The sequence below is a fragment of the Pristiophorus japonicus genome, chromosome 2 (assembly GCF_044704955.1).
Source record: "Pristiophorus japonicus isolate sPriJap1 chromosome 2, sPriJap1.hap1, whole genome shotgun sequence".
Lineage (NCBI taxonomy): Eukaryota > Metazoa > Chordata > Chondrichthyes > Pristiophoridae > Pristiophorus > Pristiophorus japonicus.
This window is the reverse complement of record NC_091978.1, coordinates 362,564,528-362,583,899: the sequence shown is the minus strand read 5'-3', so window position 1 is coordinate 362,583,899 and position 19,372 is coordinate 362,564,528. Positions and strand designations below refer to the sequence as shown.

General features: G+C 45.2%; 1 protein-coding gene across 1 annotated transcript in view; it reads right to left on the bottom strand.

The window, feature by feature from the left end:
• Positions 1-19,372, bottom strand: part of ccser1 (coiled-coil serine-rich protein 1) — a 1,720,263-nt gene that overhangs the window by 584,922 nt on the left and 1,115,969 nt on the right. The gene's annotated exons all lie outside the window — the stretch shown is intronic.

Genomic DNA, 19,372 nt, shown 5'->3' with positions numbered 1-19,372 from the left:
ATATGGTGTCCTAAGCCATATGAGGGAAGCTCAGACATCTGAACTCCAAGGTTAAATTGTTAATTCAAAATAATGGCATTGCACAATGTGACTGTGATTTTCTCTTTTGCAAAGCACTTTCCAACTTTGAGGAATGGAATTGTTTGCTGTTAAAGGAAGTAACTAATATTTTCACTGGTTATAATGCTGTTGATGGTATAGTCATTTTGCATTTTGAAGAATACCTATAGTGTCGATTTTTATGATGAGCAAAAAGCAACACTTCCATCCGTGTCCTTAATTAGATATATATAATTCTATGTTCCAAGCAGCAATTGATCATTAACAAATTAAATTTCATAAGCCAACTGTAATATATACATTTAATGTAATGTAATATATGTATACATTTAATGTAATGTAATATATTAGCATGGATAGAGGATTGGCTAACTAACAGAAAACAGAGAGTCGGGATAAATGGTTCATTCTCTGGTTGGCAATCAGTAACGAGTGGGGTGCCGCAGGGATCAGTGCTGGGACCCCAACTATTTACAATCTATATTAACGACTTAGAAGAAGGGACCGAGTGTAACGTAGCCAAGTTTGCTGACGATACAAAGATGGGAGGAAAAGCAAGTTGTGAGGAGGACACAAAGAACCTGCAAAAGGACATGGACAGGCTAAGTGAGTGGGCAAAAATGTGGCAGATGGAGTATAATGTTGGAAAGTGTGAGGTTATGCACTTCGGCAGAAAAAAAAATCGAAGAGCAAGTTATTAATAAAATGGAGAAAAATTGCAAGTGCTGCAGTACAGCGGGACCTGGGGGTCCTGGTGCATGAAAGACAAAAGGTTACTATGCAGATACAGCAAGTGATCAGGAAGGTCAATGGAATCTTGGCCTTTATCGCATTCCAGATTATAACCACTTGCTGCGTCAAAAAAAACATTCTCCTCATCTCGCCTCAGATCCTTTCGCCGATTACCTTAAATCTGTATCCTCTGGTTACCGCCCCTCCCGCCCCAGTGGAAACGATTTCTCACTATTTACTCTAACGAAACCCCTTCTCCATTTGAACACCCCAATTAAATCCCCCCTTAAACTTCTCTGCTCCAAGGAGAACAACGCCATCTCCTCCAGTCTCTCCGCACAACTTAAATTCCTCGTCCTTGGTACCAGGATGTGTGTACTCAAGAATAACTAACAATATAGTATTCTATGTGTGAAAATACAGCGAACTACCCTGCAAAACAAGACATAAAATCCATTGAGCTATGCGACAGATTATTCAATTGCAGGCATGGTTATTTATAGTGGGCATTATTGGTTTGCTGAATGTAAATGGTGTTAAGTATGCAGGGATAGCCATCGAGTCCTTCATCATTCCTTTCTTATCACTGCGTGTCCCCCCACTATCTTCTTATATATGCATTTTACAGAAAATGGAACTAGACATCACATCAAACTGCATTATGAAAACTGGCAGCGTTAGATCATGACTAATACGGACCTAACTGAATTCAAGAACACAATCTCAGGAAGTTAAGGAAAAGTATTATTGTATTATTTTTTTGCATTTATTCAGATAATAGAATCAATTTTCCAATTTGACTTAAAAACAGTTGTCTCGTTTCCCATGCCTCCAGTTTCTTAAATAATCTGGACTCGTTTAGCCTCTGCGTTCATATTTCACAAGATCACAAAATAATTACAACTATTTATTAATCAGCCCACCTTAACTCAGCCATCTAGATGCCCCGCAAAGTCTCTTCATGGAGATAGTTAATTGAGCGATTTCATTGATTCTTAAAGAAAGTAAGACTTGCATTTATGCAGCGCCGTTCACAACCACCATATGTCTCAAAGCGCTTTACAGCCATTGAAGTACATTTAGAAGTGTAGTTGTAATGTGGGAAACGCAGCAGCCAATTTGTGCACAGCAAGCTCCCACAAACAGCAATGTGATAATGACCAGATAATCTGTTTTTTTTGTTATGTTGATTGAGGGATAAATATTGGCCAGGACACTGGGATAACCCCACTGCTCTTATTCAAAACAGTACATTGGGATCTTTTACGTTCACTTGAGAGGGCAGACTGGACTGGGGTTTAAGGCATCATCCAAAAGACGGCACCTCCGACAGTGCAGCACTCCCCTGGAGTGTCAGCCTAGATTTATGTGCTCAAGTCACTGGAATGGGATTTAAACCCACAACCTTCTGAGTACTGGGGCAAGTGTGCTGCCCATTGAGCCACAGCTGACACCCTGCTCCTAGATCTTTTTCAAGTTATGCCTAATCCCTTTGGGTCTAACTCTTAGTGGGGAATTTTACAGCGATCTTACTGTGGAAGTTTTCGTCAGTTTCGCTGATTTGAGCGATTACACAGATTGCCGGCTCTGTGTGGAGCGGGGAGGGGGTCTTGGGGGACACAGCGCAGCCTGTTTCAAAGCTGTCATGACAGACCGCAACTTCAGGATTTCTGCATGCGCAGGCGCCAAACCCCAAAGCTACGGTCAGTTTCAAAAACAGAATGACAGCGAACACTGGCAGCTCACCCTCACCCCGACTGCAAATTCCAGGCCATTGTCTGTCTCTTTGCTGCGATTCAACTGGTGTAAACCTCATCATTTAAACTTCTGGGACTGTCCCATCATCATCATCATAAGCAGTCCCTCGAAGCGAGGGTGACTTGCTTCCACGCCAAAAAGAGATGAGTTCACAGGTGTTTCAATGAAGCACTTAATATTCCAGATCCCGAACTACATCCTGAAGGGTGGAAGATGCCTGTGCTTGGATTTCTTTAACGTGGGGTGGCCGTTGCACACCAGCCACCACACGGGCTTGACAGAGCGAGGTCTTGGTCCAGTGGCAAGGATTAGCCAAGACTAACTGGAAACCAGCTCCGCTGCACAGACTGAGCGCGCACACACATCGCAGTGTGGGCTGGCCCGTGCTGCCCCTGAGCCCTCGCCTCTTCTGGGCCCCAATTTCACGTCTCTCATGGGCCCCAGTCACTTCCCTCTACGGACTCTCGCCGCTCCTTCGCCCCTCCTGCTGTGCCTGCCCGCACTGCAATCAGCGACCTGGCTTCGTAGCCGTCGCCCTCCTGCAGCAACACGCGCTGCTCCCTCCAATGGCCCCGGCCTGCTGATGGTCTTGCAGGCCAGGACCACACCGGTTTCTGGGCCGGGCCGCCTCACGCTGCTCTCTCCTTTGGACTGTCCAAAATCTTTCTGTCACTGCGGAGAAACAAACAGCCATTTTCCCAAAACACATCCACTCACACACGACAACGCACTTGACAGCGAGCCCGAGGCAGTGCTTGTGAGTGAACAGCAGCAAATCAGTCGCAGGCCTCAACAGTCCTTTGGGTTCAGATTAATTGCTGGATGAATAAAGCCGGTACATCATAAGTTCCTCTTTCATTTTGGCACCAAAGCGTGTCTAAAGTGGTTCAGCCGCTATCTCTTCACTTTCATCAAATTTCTCAGTCATCGTTGACGATTCCCGGAAGGAGGGAATAACACAATCTTTTGATTTCACAAATCTGGCTAACTGAACCGAGAGTAACGACTAATCCACTACACGCTTTCACCATCACAGTCTATTTAAAAGCGCAATTGTAGAACTAATCTCTGCATAATATGAAACAGCCTAGAAGGCTTTGTTATATTAATTCCATACATATTTGGAGACAGTCTTCAAACAGGCAGACAGATTTTCTTTTCTAATTATATTCTATGTAATCATGTAGCAATTTTAACCTTAAGTCGCTGCTAAAGGAAAACACACACTGCTCGGTTAATGACACTCTCAATGTACTTCTTTATTTGCAGTGATAAAGATTATAATTGAGCACAATTTATTGTCAGAAATAGAAATTAGTTCTACTCGTCACCATCGTCTAGAAATTACTGTTCAACATCAGTGGAAGAAGGCATGGCATAAATTTATGAAATTCCTTTGCACAGAGTTTAACAAACTGTGTCAGCCGTGGCTCAGGTACATTGGCTAGAATTTTCCGAGGGGTCAGCGGGCGGGATCGGTGGCGCGTCGGGTGGGAAATTAATTTTTTTTGACGGCGGGTCAGGAACCTGCTGTCTTCCCGCCTTTCCCAATGATCTCGGATCAGACCTGAAGCGCAGAGGCGGGCGATCCAATTAAAGCTTGTTGACAGACCCTTAATAATGCTTTTAACCTTACCTTTTCACTTTAACTGCTTGCCCATGGGGGCCACGCTGGTCGTGGACCTCGCCTGTTAACCTGAGGTGGGAGTTGAATGGCCATGGAATCAGCTGATTATGTGACAGCTTGAAATGTGCTTTAAAGCTCCCATCCCACAGCTGTTCACTTTTCAAACACATAAGCTATTGCTAACTGCATTTGGAACACAGATTGAGCTTCATGCACGCTGCAAGTGTATGGAGCAAATTCTCTATCCAGTTTCACCTCATTGGGACAACCTCTCTCACCATTGACAGATTGCTTCTGTCATCTTAACTTCACCATGTCTATTCCATTAACATAGGTGCGCTATATACTGTCTCACCTTGGTCCTCAGAATCTGACCGTGATCAGCCCCAACACCAGCATTACCAGGCACACCAGCAGCACCAATAATGCCAACCTTCTCCACAATCTCCTGATGCTACACAGGACACAGGTTATCAGCACCTGAACACGTTGTTGCCCGGGAGGCCAAGGATGGCCTCATCATGGCCAGATTTATTGCACTTGATGCTGTGCACCCTGACTGCCACATGATGCGCCAGATTGACACCACCCCACACCAACACCATAAAGCAACCCTGCAATGCTCAAGCCATTCCTTTCACACTCATCATCATTGCAGGTGGTACCGTTTGGTCTCACCATTCACTGCAACTCACTAGACAACTTCCAAAGGTGCACACAAACCTGTCCAAGAAGGCAAGTGTTGAAAATGTTTGACAGCACATTAACAGAAACTTTAAATGGACATTGGATAAAACACGCAAGTGCCAACCCTTGTGTGTTGTTGGTAGGTATGAATGCACTATGATGAGGGTGAGTTTGAGGGGTGGCGAGTGAGATGAGGATGTGATAATGTAGCTAGAGAGAGCGGGATGGGTGGTGGTGCAAGGTAAGTTGGTGTAAGGAGTAGGGTAGTGAAGGCAAAGTGATGAGAGACACAGGAGGATGAAAGTGAGTGTGGCTTTGTACAAACGTTTCCTGATCTAATGAGATCACTGAAAGGTTTGCAACACTGCACCCAGGTCCTCCTCATCAGAAGATTACGTAGTATTACATCGTACTACCAAATATCTACAGCACAGAGACAGGCCATTCGGCCCAACAGGTCCGTACCGGTGTTTATGCTCCACGCCAGCATCCCCCCACCCTTCTTCATCTAACCCCATCAACATATCTTTCTGTTTGAGTCCCACTCCAGAGACTTGAGCACATAATCTCAGCTGACACTCCCAGTGCACTTCTGAGGGAGAGCTGCACTATCGGAAGTGCTGTCTTTTGGATGGGACGTTTGATCGAGACCTTTTTTGCTCTCTCATGTGGATGTAAAAGATCCCATGGCACAAATCAAAAAAGAGCAGGGGAGTTATCCCCGGTGTCCTGGCCAAAATGTATCCCTCAACCAACATGTAAGAAAGATGATCTGGTAATTTATCACATTGCTGTTTGTGGCAACTTGTTGTGCACAAAATAGCTGCCTCGTTTCTAACATTACAACAGTGACTACACTGCAAAAGTACTTGATTGGTTGTAAAGTGCTTTAGGACATCTTGAGGACATGAAAGGCGCTATATAAATTCAAGTTGTTCTTTAATACATTAGTTTTAACCAGGTGAACACCTTCATTAGATAGAGAATCAAGGACTCTCATGCAAGCATGATAAGAATTAATTTGCTAACTTTGTTACCAGTCATTTCTAGGCTTATATTGTCTCCATTTTTCTTTCACTTTTGAATAAACCAGAAGTAGAATTATATCAATTAAATAATTTGTAGTATTGTGATTTTTTTTTTAGTTATTGAATTAAGATATGTCCCCCGAGAATATTTTAAAAAACCTGAGTATATTTTATTGGACTCATTTAAAGAGATAATTACCACACAATGTATTATGTTCAGAATAATTCCACAAGACTGTGTTGTAATCTCAAACCATTGTGACCTTGGTCTCTTTAATGTAACTCCAAAGTGAGGAAGCAGCATGGTGGATTGCCTTTGAGACCTGATTGCCCAGGGTGCACAGGTGACCCTTAGGTCTCCCACAGGTGTGCCTCCTGGAGGCAAGTCTTACACATTGGTGAGGTTTGCATACATAACAGAATGGTCCTACAAGTGAACGAAGTCGCCAATGATAAAATCACTTATTACATTACTTATTTTTCTGACCATTTAATTAGTTCAATTACTTTTACTCTGTTTCATATTCCTCTGGTTTCAGTACTCTGCCCAGAAGACCATCTAAACTGCCCATGATCATTTTGTCTTGCTGGGTAGCTGTGGACACAAGGGGGTGAAATCTGTCTTGGGCAGTCAGGCAAAACGGATGATAGCGAATCGGGCGAAATGTCAAACTGGCTGCCGCTTTGCTACCATCTAAGAAGAATTTCACCCCCACAATTACGGTATAACCTTTGCCCCCTGACTTTTCTGTAGATAACCATGGCTGGCTTCGCATAAGTAATCAGAGTCGGAGGAAAATCGGTTTCCCTCAGAACTCCCAAAAGGAAAAAAATGTCATGACAACCAAAGTGATCCAAGTAATTGAGTATTGAACAACTCCAACCACAGAATTTAATGATTGGATGTTTTTTTGGTTCATACAGTTATATAAACAACAATAAACAATGCAATTCACAACTTGGACAAACTCAGGAAAAAACAAGAATCTCTATAAAGTGGACTCATTTGAAATGATTTGGCATGTGACATTGTGACTCTATAAAAGACATGCATTCATTTCCAATCAGGGATATAAATATGTTATAATAGCTGTCACTGTAGGAATATTTTCACTGAACGTAATAGGCCAATTACACAACTGTCTATGTAGTGATGGCCAAATGACTTCACCTTTGCAACAATTCATCATACAATTTGCCTGTGAAATAACCTGATTCGCCAAGCCTTCTTTGGTAGTGTTATGTATGCAACCCGATGTAACCAGTATTATACCGCCACAAGAGGGCGTACCTATTGGAGTCCCAAGAGATCCCAGCATCCCTTGGGAGCACTTTATATAAGCAGACCTCCCATGCTGCACCAGCACTCTGGAGTGAGAATAAAGGATCTAAGGTCACGCTTATTCACGTCTAAGGTACTCAGTTACATTACGTTGTTATGAACATGACAGGTAGCACCTCCCAAACCTGTGACCTCTACCACCTCGAAGGACAAGGGCAGCAGGCGTAAGGGAATACCACCACCTCCAAGTTCCCCTCCAAGTCACACACATTCCCGACATGGACATATATCGGCCGTTCCTTCATTATCATTGGGTCAAAATCCTGGAACTCCCTCCCGAACAGCGCTGTGGGAGCACCTTCACCACATGGACTGCAGCGGTTCAAGAACTTCACCACCACCCTCACAAGGGCAACTAGGAATGGGCAATAAATGCTGGCCTTGCCAGCGACAAGCCCCCTGTCCGGAGAATGAATTTTAAAAGAATCAAATTTAGGCTAGCGTTCCAGGAACACCTGAAGGATATTCTCCGACACCATTTCAGTTTCATAACTTCTGCTGTAAAACGATCCAGAGCTAACCAAGGGTTAAAAAGTCCTCAGTGTCAACTGTCAGTAGGTAGCACTCTCACCTCTGGATTTAAGTCCCATTCTAGAGACTCGAGCACAAAAATCTAGGCTGACACTTGAGCACAGCACCGAGTGAGCACTGCACTGTCTTTCAGATGAGAAGTTAAACCGAGGCCCTGTCTGCCCTCTCAGGTGGACGTAAAAGATCCCATGTCACTATTTAGAAGAGGAGCAAGGGAGTTATCCCTGGTGTCCTGGCCAATATTCATCCCTCAATCTACATAACAAAAAAACAGATTATCTAGTCATAACCACATTGCTGTTTGTGGGAGCTTGCTGTGCGCAAATTGGCTGCCGCGTTTCCTGCATTACATAAGAAATAGGAGCAGGAGTAGGCCATTTGGTCCCTCGAGCCTGCTCCGCCATTCAATAAGATCATGGCTGACAAAAGTGACTGCACTTGGGTGTAAAGCGCTTTGGGACGTCATGTGGTCATGAAAGGTGCTATAATAAATGCAAGTCTTTCTTTCTTCTTTCAAGGTCCAATACTACTCTCTGCGAATATGAAAATTTACTCGCATCTCCAGACCTGCTCCTGCTCAGAAGAAATACTTGGCTTGCAATGCACATCAGGTCACCACGGCCCATCGTCATCGTCATGGACAGTCCCTCGAAATCGAGGAAGAATTGCTTTCACTCTAAAAGTGAGTTCTCAGGTGACTAAACTGTCCAATATGGGAATTACAGCCTCTGTCACAGGTGGGACAGACAGTGGTTGGAGGAAAGGGTGGGTGGGGAGTCTGGTTTTCCGCACGCTCCTTCCGCTGCCTGCGCTTGATTTCTGCACGCTCTCGGCGACGAGACTCGAAGTACTCAGCGCCCTCCCGGATGCTCTTTCTCCATTTAGGGCGGCCTTTGGCCAGGGACTCCCAGGTGTCAGTGGGGCTGTTGCATTTTATCAGGGAGGCTTTGAGGGTGTCCTTGAAACGTTTTCTCTGCCCACCTGGGGCTCGCTTGCCGTGAAGGAGTTCCAAGTAGAGTGCTTGCTTTGGGAGTCCTGTGTCAGGCATGCGGACAATGTGGCCTGCCCAACAGAGCTGGTCAAGTGTGGTCAGTGCTTCGATGCTGGGGATGTTGGCCTGATCGCGGGCACTAATGTTTGTGTGTCTGTCCTCCCAGGGGATTTGCAGGAGCTTGCGGAGACCTCGTTGACCCACAATAGCAATAACACCTTGCATTTATATAGCAACTTTAACGTCGGAAAATGTCCCCAAATGCTTCACGGGGGCGTACTCTGACAAAGTTTCACACCGCCCATCTGTAGATATTAGTCTGAAAGTAGCGCCTGGTGTATAAAAAGCCATGAGTTCCCAGTTCAGTGGTGGCATTGGAAATGCTAGGAAACTTGTGATTTAGCACAGGATTTTCAGAAGGAGGTTATTGTTGTTGCAAATGTTGTGCTCTGCTCAGGTAAGGGATGTGACTTCTGCGGCTTCACGCAGAACTCAATTGGAACTCAATTGGAAATATGGAACTCTCTCTTGTGTCAGTTGTGGCTCAGTGGGTAGCACTCTTGCCTCTGAGTCAAAAAGTTATGGGTTCAAGTCCCACTCGAGGAACTTGAGAGCAAAAAGATCCAGGCTGACACTCCCAGTGCAGTGCTGAGGGAGTGCTGCACTGTCACAGGTGCTGTCTTTTGGATGAGATGTTAAATTGAGGCTCTGTCGACCTTCTCAGGTGGATGTAAAAGATTCCATGACATGCTTTCGAAGGACAACAGTTATTCCCGGTGTCCTGGCCAATTTTTATCCCTCAATCAACATAACAAACTAAAACCCCAGATTATCTGGTCTGTATCACATTGTTGTTTGTGGGAACTTGCTGTGTGCAAATTGGCTGCCGCGTTTCCCACATTACAACAGTGACTACACTCCTAAAGTACTTCATTGGCTATAAAGCACTTTGGGATGTCCGGTGGTCGTGAAAGGCGCTATATAAATCCAAGTTTTTCTTTCTCGAAAAAAGCTTTTGAGGCTGGGGGTCAATTAAAAATTTAAAAACTGAAGGCAAGGGTATTAACACAGAAACATAGAAAATAGGTGCAGGAGTAGGCCATTCGGCCCTTCGAGCCTGCACCATCATTCAATAAGATCATGGCTGATCATTCCCTCAGTACCCCTTTCCTGATTTCTCTCCATATCCCATGATCCCCTTAGCAGTAAGGGACATATCTAACTCCCTCTTGAATATATCCAATGAACTGGCATCAATAACTCTCTGCGACAGGGAATTCCACAGGTTAACAACTCTCTGAGTGAAGAAGTTTCTCCTCATCTCAGTCCTAAATGGCCTACCCCTAATCCTTAGACTGTGTCCCCTGGTTCTGGATTTTCCAACATCGGGAATAGAACATAAGTGTATAGAACCAAGGCCGGTAGATGGATTTAAGATACAGATCAGCACTGAATGGCAGAACAGGCTCGAGTAGTTCCAATTCCCATGTTCCTTTGGAACACTTTTAATGTTTTGGATACACAAAGGTGGAACTTCTGATTGGTGAAGTACAAACGTTTAATGTGCTCATATTACATTCCTGTGAGTGTAACTTTTATGCAGCAATTGCCCCATGGAAAATTAATGGGTTAATATCTAAGTAAAAATGGCGCACGCAGGAATGTTGCCAGAGAGTGTGAAGCAGTGGTAACGTTCAGAACTTCTGCTCTCTCGTGTTGGGGCCAAGCATTGGCGTGTTTCCCCGGTCAGGTACAGAACTGTGGAGCTGCCTCTGTTCTTCCTCAGCAATACACTTCAAAAGAACCTGCCCAGCTTCAAAGGAATGACCCTCGACTACAGCACTGTGACAATTCCCACATCAGCATCCCCTCCAAGTACAATAGCTGATTTAGTGCGGAGACTCACTATAATGGTTTAAATATTCAGCATGTTGTGTTATGCCCAAGGCAGTTCTTCATAAATTGGTTCATAGTGGGCGTTATCTCATGGGCTGAACAATAAACAATAAAAAATAGTCGATTTAAATGCTAATCCTGGCTTTCACACAAAGTAGTGGAAATCTGGAATGCTCTTGCCCGAAAAGCAATCTGCCAACTGAATAAAAATGTTGCCATTGGAGTTAATACCCTTATGGAGATGTATCTAATTTACAGTCTTACCTCTCTGCCTCTCACTCCTTCCTTAAGACGCTCCTTAAAGCGTAACGTGCTTTGAGACATCCGCTGGTCATGAATGGGGCTATATAAATCCAAGTCTTTCTTTCCTTAAAACCTTTCGCTTTGACCAAGCTTTTGGATACCTGTCCTAAAGTCTCCTTTTGCTTGGTGTCAAATATCTTTGGTCTGCTTACGTTCCTGTGAAGCGCCTTGGGGCATTTTACTACATTTCGGGTGCTATATAAATGCAAGTTGGTGTTGTTGTTTTGCCATCTTCCAAGAATGGCCTTTGGAAAATATGGGGCATGCGTAATTTAATAGCGTGAGAGTTAACTGAGCTGAATGTTTGATGTTTTGCAGTTATTGTCGGAGGAATAAAACTGGGCACCAAAAAAACAAATGTTTGTCTTCACTGCCTGTAATCTGGCAGAATGGAAAACTCATCATCATCATCATAGGCAGTCCCTCGGAATCGAGGAAGACTTGCTTCCACTCCTGAAGTGAGTTCTTTGGTGGCTGAACAGTCCAACACGAGAGCCACATAGGTGGGACAGGCATTCGTCGGGGGAAGGGGTGAGTGGGACTGGTTTACCGCACGCTCCTGACCTCTTCACGCTCCCAGCGTTGAGACTCGAGGTGCTCAACGCCCTCCCGGATGCACTTTCTCCACTTAGGGCGGTCTTCGGCCAGGGACTCCCAGGTGTCAGTGGTGATGTCGTACTTTATCAGGGAGTCTTTAAGGGTGTCCTTGTAAGGTTTCCTCTGCCTACCTGGGGCTCGTTTGTCGTGAAGGAGTTCCACATAATTGCATTTGTAGAGCGCCTTTCAAGACCACCGGACATCCCAGAGCTCTTTTTACAGCGCCTTTATGCACTTTGAAGTGTCGGCACTGTTGTAATGTACGAAAGCTGGCAGTCAATTTGTGCACAGCAAGCTCCCACAAGTAGCAATGTGATAATGATCTGATAATCTGTTTGTTATGATCTTGATTGAGGGATAATTATTGGCCAGGATGCCGGGGACAACTCCCCTGCTCTTCTGCAAAATGGTGGCATGTGATCTTTGACGTCCAACCGGGACCTTGGTTTAACATCTCATCTGAAAGACGGCACCTACCAACAGCACAACACTCCCTCAGCACTGCATTGGAGTGTCAGCCTAGCTTTTTATGCTCAAACCTCTGCACTGGGATTGGAACCCACAACCTTCTGACCTAGAGTGTATGTGTGTTACCCACTGAGCCACAGCTGACAATAAACTTTAACTCCAATGGAATAATAATCAGGTGGATTCTACAACAGGGGGGTGGCCTACTCCACCATCACACTGCCCAGGCAGTGACGATGGAAGTTAACCTGTGTCCTCGAGCCATCCACAACTTGTCAAATATCATCATGTCTGGCACACAACAGTAATGCTTTGTCATGAACATACAAGTGATAAACTTTGCTGTCAAACCTTTATAGAATCATTGCATCGTGCAGCACAGAAGGGTGTCATTCGGCCCATCGTGCCTGTACCAAATCTTTGAAAGATCTATCAAATTAGTCCCACTCCCCTGCTCTTTCCTCACAGCCCTGCAAATGCTTCCTCTCCCAGTATATATCTAATTCCCTTTTGAAACTTACCATCGGATCTGCTTCCACCGCCCTTTCAGTGCACTGCAATCCAGATCATAACCCGCTATTTAAAAAATAAATTCTTATCTCTCCTATGGTTCTTTTGCCTATTACCTTAATATCTGTGTCCTCTGGTAACTGACACTCCTGCCTGTGGAAACCGTTCCTCCTTCTATACTTTATCAAAACCCTTAATAAGAACAAAAGACACAGGAGCAGGAGTAGGCCATGCTGCTCTTCGAGCCTGCTCTGCCATTCAATGAGATCATGGCTGATCTTTGACCCCAACTCCACCTTCCTGCACTATTCCCATATCCCTTGATTCCCTTAGCATCAAAAAATCTATTGCTCTCCGTCTTGAATACAGTCGATGACTGAGCCTCCTGCAGCTCCCTGGGCTTTTCTCATCATTTTTCCTTCACCTTTTCTGCTCCCAGGAGAACAATCCCAGCTTCTGTACTCTCTCTGCATAACATAGCCAGCCAAAGAGCAACTGGTTTTGTTTACAGCTGATATATCCTACAGTTCAAAGGACAATATTTGATAAAGGCAAGAAAATGGAAGCCAAGAAATCTGAAATTGTTTTCTGATTGATCCGACCATATTCTACAGCAGCTGGAATTAATAGCGAGCCTTAAAGAGCGGCTCTATAATTACAACATCAGATCTATGGGAACATTTATTGACGGGCACTTCAGATCTAAATCACGCCTTTATTGTGGAGCGTACCATCTGATGAGTAATATGTCTGACAATCAATCTGCTGACTACAAATGCCACAAGCCTAGCTTGTTACCACATCATTGCCCAACTGTGTCCAGTAAACCTCTCTGCCAATTCAGGCTGCACATTAAAACAAAGAGCCGTTTTCAGCAGCTCCAGAGTTATGCAGAGTTTTGAAACCGAGAATAAACTTCGCAAAGATTGACCTTTTATTCATGCAGCATGGCCTATTCGTTGCATAAATAAATAATACATTTTATTATAGCATAAATTTCTACACATTGACCACCCAAACTGGTCATAAACGGTAATAAAATGTCAACGGGTGGCAGAGGCAGAAACCCTCATCGCATTTAGAATGTACTTGGATGTGCACGTAAAGCGCCAAAACCCACAGGGCTACGGACCAAGAGCTGGAAAGTGGGATTAGGCTGGATAGCTCTTTGTCGACAGATGGACTGAATGGCTTCCTTCTCGGCTGTCTATTTCTATAATTATATAATTTTAAACATTTAACTCCATTTCCTACCGAAAGACCAGAAATGTCAACTCTGTTTACTCTGTCAACTCGATTCTGAGTCAGAAGGTTGTGGGTTCAAGTGCTCCTCCAGGGACTTGAGAACATAAATCTAGGCTGACACTGCAGTGCAGTGCTGAGGGAGCGCTGCACTGTCGGAGGTGCCGTCTTTCGGATGAGACATTAAACTGAGGACCCGTCTGCTCTCTCAAGTGGACATAAAAGGTCCCATGGAACTATTTCGAAGAAGAGCAGGGGAGTTACCCTGGTGTCCTGGCCAATAGTTATCCCTCAATCAACATAACAAAAAAACGGATTATCTGTTCTATATCACATTGCTGTTTGTTGGAGTTTGCTTGTGCGCAAACTGGTTGCCGCGTTTCCCACATTACATTTCAAAAAGTACTTAATTGGCTGTAAAGCGCATTGAGACTTCCAGTGGTTGTGAAAGGCGCTATATAAATGCAGGTCTTTCTTTGTTTACCAATGTTTCGTTGGAAGAAGTGCTGGCTCATTTGTTAACCAACGTAGATGGGTGGAAGATGCCAGTGCGTGAGTTATTTTAATGTGGGGTGGCCATTGCACACCAGCTACCACACGGGCTTAGCAGAGCAAGGTCTTGGTCCGTCGGCAAGGGGGGGGGGGGGGGGCGTGGTCCGAGACGACTGGAGACCAGGCTCTGCTGTATGGGCCTAGTTGCCTGCGCGGTAGGGTGTGAGCCGTAGGTTCGGCACTTGTCAGCGCCTTCAGGAGAGGTGGTGGGAGATCCGAGGTATGATGAGGGAGAGGATGAGGGACGCTGGGGCCCTGCTCCATTTTGGCTTCTCGAGGGGTGGTGAGAGAAGTCAGAGTGGCCGCCGCCATTACCCGCGCCATGTGCGGCTCCTCCAGCTGCTTTCGCCTCCGCAGTTTGGGCCGCCGGCCAAAAGCAACATAACTGACACAACATAGTCAGTCGCACCGCGCAGAACACTCATAGGGCCAGCTTTCCCTTAAGACCCGCAATGCCCGATGGCCAGCTGAGAAGCACCGCTAACCCTCGGCGAAAAAAGCCGGCGAGAATTTCCATTTTAATGCTCAAAGTGAAACTAATCCGGCGTTGCACACTCATTGTCGGCAGTTTTCTCGGTGGGTAAGTGCAAAGTTAGCAACATGGGCGATGGTTGCTGGAATGGACGGTCACTAGTAAAATTTAGTCTGAGGCTGCGGTTGGGCCTAGCGAGAGGAGGAAAACTTAAAAAAAAATATTCATTATAAAACTAAAATAAGAACGTACAAAGCATTCCCAAGACAGTTTTAACCCTAATCGCCATGTTAAAATGTTTTAAAATATAATTGAAGAACCTTTAACGTACCTTTCTTTGCAGGATCCACCCCCCCCCCCCCCCCCCCACCGCCCCTTACCGCCCTGCTTAAGCAGTGTTTACAGGGCGGGTCTCTCGGCGATCTGGACATCGGCGGTTGAGGCCAAACTTCGCCCTGGTGGTTGTTCCGGCGTTGCACGCCGGCGGTTTGGTGCCGGTGGGCGACTTCAGATGTGGGCGATAACGTTGAAAAACGTACATGGAAACTCTCGCCGGGCGGAAAACCAACTGCACCACCGAGAAAATCGCCGACAATGAAGCTGAAAGTCTGGCCCATGGAATCGCGGGCGATGTCAGGGACGGGAGGCAAGAGTAAGCCACAAGGATTTTTTTTTTATGGAACAGTTACAAGATTTTTTTGTACATCTCTTGTGTTGAGATCGTATTTGGAAGCACAAAAGTGTTTCCAGTATCTGAGGAAGGACATGCTTGTTATTGAGGGAGTGCAGTGAAGGTTCACCAGACTGATTCCCGGGATGGCAGGACTGACCGATGAAGAAAGACTGGATCGACTAGGCTTATATTCACTGGAGTTTAGAAGAATGGGAGGGGATCTCAGAGAAACATATAAAATTCTGACGGGACTGGACAGGTTAGATGCAGGAAGAATGTTCCTGATGTTGGGGAAGTCCAGAACCAGGGGACAGAGTCTAAGGATAAGGGGTAAGCCATTTAGGACCGAGATGATGAGAAACTTCTTCACTCAGAGAATTGTGAACCTGTGGAATTCTCTACCACAGAAAGTTGTTGAGGCCAGTGCGTTAGATATATTCAAAAGGGAGTTAGATGTGACCTTTACGGCTAAAGGGATCAAGGAGTATGGAGAGAAAGCAGGAATGGGGTACTGAAGTTGCATGATCAGCCATGATTATATTGAATGGTGGTGCAGGCTCGAAGGGCCGAATGGCCTACTCCTGCACCTATTTTCTATGTTTCTATATTTCTGTGTTTCTTCACCTTGCCTTTAATCTGCATCCTCCTTCTCAGCATCAAACTTACTCCTTGCTCTCTTCCCCCTCCAAGAACTATTCCTCGCCCGCTCCCTCTCCCAGGTCTGCTCTTGGTACATTTGCCTAATTTCATCTATAATGAATCATAGAACGGTTACAGCACAGAAGGAGGCCATTCGGCCCATCGAACCCGTGCCGGCTCTCTGCAAGAGCACTTCAGCTGGTCCCACTCCCCCAAAGTTGGGACGGGGGGGCGGAAAGGAGTCAAATTCCTCTCAGAAAAAATGCCTGTGGGGCTCCAGAGATAGCAACGTGGCAACAGAAGGGCTTCCTCGGCAATCTGGCGCTTCAAAGCCACAAACATTGCTTCGATTTCATTCCTCGGCCACCTGGTTTGGAGAAAAGAATCCTAGGCCTGGAAGTGTCTGGAATAAATACTTCACGCTGCACGCGGGTGCACTAAGAAAACCAGGTCTATGTGCGGCTTAACAGTCGGTCCTTAAAGGGGCTGCTGGCTAGGCTGCAACCAGCAAGGGAACTGGTTATAAAATACTTAGCTGAATGTGGAGAACATATAAGAACTTAAGAACATAAGAATTAGGAGCAAGAGTAGGCCATCTGGCTTATTGTCTTATGACACTCCTGCGAACCGCCTTGGGATGTTTTGCTATATTAAAGTTGCTCGATAAAGTTGTTGTTGTTATTGTTGCCTTGAAAAAGTGTCGGATGAAACCATAAAAATATAAGAAATAGGAGCAGGAGTTGGTCATTTGGGCCCTTGAGCCTGTTCCGCCATTCAATAAGATGATGGGTGATCTGAAACTGGTCTCAGCTCCACTTTCCCTGCCCGCTCTCCAAAACTCTTGGCTCCCTTATCGTTCAGAAATCTGTCTCTCTCCACAAATATGTTCAATGATCCAGCCTCCCACAGTTCTCTGGGGTAGAGAATTCCACAGATTCAGGACCCTCTAAGAAGGAGAAATGCCTCCTCCTTTCCGTTTTAAATGGGCGGCCCCTTATTCTGTATCTATGCCCCCAAGGGAGGAAGATTCCCCCCCACCCCCCCCCGCCCCCCCGCCGCTCAATCGCCACCACTCCCTCCCGATTCCATCTCACCCCATCCCTCACTTTCTCGAGGGACCCTGCAATGCCAGCAGCGATCCGTTCTCCAAAAAGGTCCGCCAGTGAGCTGTCCACTGCCCTCCACAGCTCAGCAGCTCGCTGGAAATGCGAGCCAAGGCTCAGTAGTGTGGGCACCTCGAAGCTCAGGACTCAGGCGCAGGGGATCAATCCCTGCGCCCCTTGCACGCCCATACGTCTAGGCCGAAGGCTTTGTTCCTTGCTCTGTAGGCAGAGCTCATTTGTTCAGCTGGCATTAATCTCCCGTTTCACGTGACTCATTTGTACATCGAGTAAACTGGAAATATCAATTAAACTCCCATTGTATTAATGCAGCTAGAGTCTTTGTGGCTGCAAATCTAACAGGTGAGAGTAACAGGAGTGTTGTTTAGGAAGATACGTTCTGCCCAAGGTGCCACTCCCAATTTAAGAATACGAACAAAAATATTTAATTAAAAGTTATTCATTTTTGCAAACACTTCAGGCCTCCATTCTAATGCTACTAGAGTGCCCAGTTTGGCAATTAATTTGCTGCCAATGGGGGTAGGGAGAGTCATATCATCCCTCCCTTAATGATAATTGATACTTACCGAAAAATAATGCATAAACCTCTAGCACGGCAGATGTGAGTTGAATTATTTTTTGCTATCATACGTTTTTAACCAATTTTTTCACAGTTTGAAAACAATACTCTCTGCAAGCAGAACTGCGGTGCCAGTCAATGGTCTGTGGAGTTTCATTTCACAGCTTTTCACATTTTACATCCGAGCACTTGCCAGGAATCATGATCCAAGCCTTTTCCCCCACCCAATGCTGGAGAGAAGCAAGGCGTGCTGTTCAGCTCCCTCGAGTACCTTAAAACTAAAATGGTGAGCTGAATATTGCTGAAACTTTAGCTTATTAAAATTCACTCAGCTTCTTGAAACTCGATACTATTCCACGGTTTATAGCCACTCCAATCAATATTACTCCTCTCATTCGGTCAGTACTGCTTGTTTCTGATGCTGTTTCACCAATCACTGGAGTCCTTATTTGCTGTACTTCACACAATCTACGCAACATACAGTCCGACTGATATCCCAATGCACAGTCTGAAGTTTTGCACAAATTCAAAATTGGAAACTTTTCCTTACCTGCTCTGGTTACGCTTCACAGAATTTTAAACTACGCACGTGCGCTATATCCAATTATATTTCACTAATATCTTGAACCGGCCCCCACAAAGATTTTGCTCTCCACACCGCTTAATTAGCAATGTTAATAATCAGAGCTTACTCAAAAGTATAATTATAAAACTGTGTTTAAACAATCCTCTCCACCTCAAAACCGCCAGCATGGTTATTGGATCGGCAATTTAAAAAAAAACTTAAATAAAATCAGGAAGTCGAAGGAACACACAGTGAGCCCCTTCCACATCTACAGATTGGTTAACTTTCAGATTGACATTTACCACAACTATGTATTTCTAACATTCTCTTGTTTTATACTCTACACGTTGTTCCTTTAAGATTTCCTCTTCTAATTGTAATTAACTGTGTAGCGACCTCAGATTTACATCGCTATTTTCTCAGTGGGTGTTGCAAGGCAGTGACAGTGGGGTCACCTTGACATAATAGGGCGTTGCACATATTGAGTAGACGAGGCCTAGATTCCCTCGAGTTTAGAAGAATGAGAGGTGATCTCATCGAAATGTAATAAAATTCTTAAGGGGCTTGACGGGATAGATGCTGAGAGGATGTCTCCCCTGGCTGGGGAGTCCAGAACTAAGGACCGCATTCCAAGATTAAGGGGTTGGCCACATAGGACTGAGATGAGGAGAAATTTCTTCACTCAAAGGATAGTGAATCTTTGAAATTCTCTACCCCAGAGGGCTGTGGAGGCTCAGTGGTTGAGTACATTCAAGACATAGATTGATAGATTTGTTTTGGCGTGAAGGGAATCGAGGGATATGGGGATAGTGCGGGAAGGTGGAGTTGAGATAGAAGATCAGCCATGATCTTATTGAATGGCCGAGCAGGTTGGAAGGGCCGAGTGACCTACTCCTGCTCCTATGTCTATTGTATCTCATGACTTGGGAGACGAGTTATTTGTGTTGCAGCTGCAATAAACACACTCGACTGACACGGAATCTAAGACAACAAAACACAGCTGGTGAGGTTTACAGCAA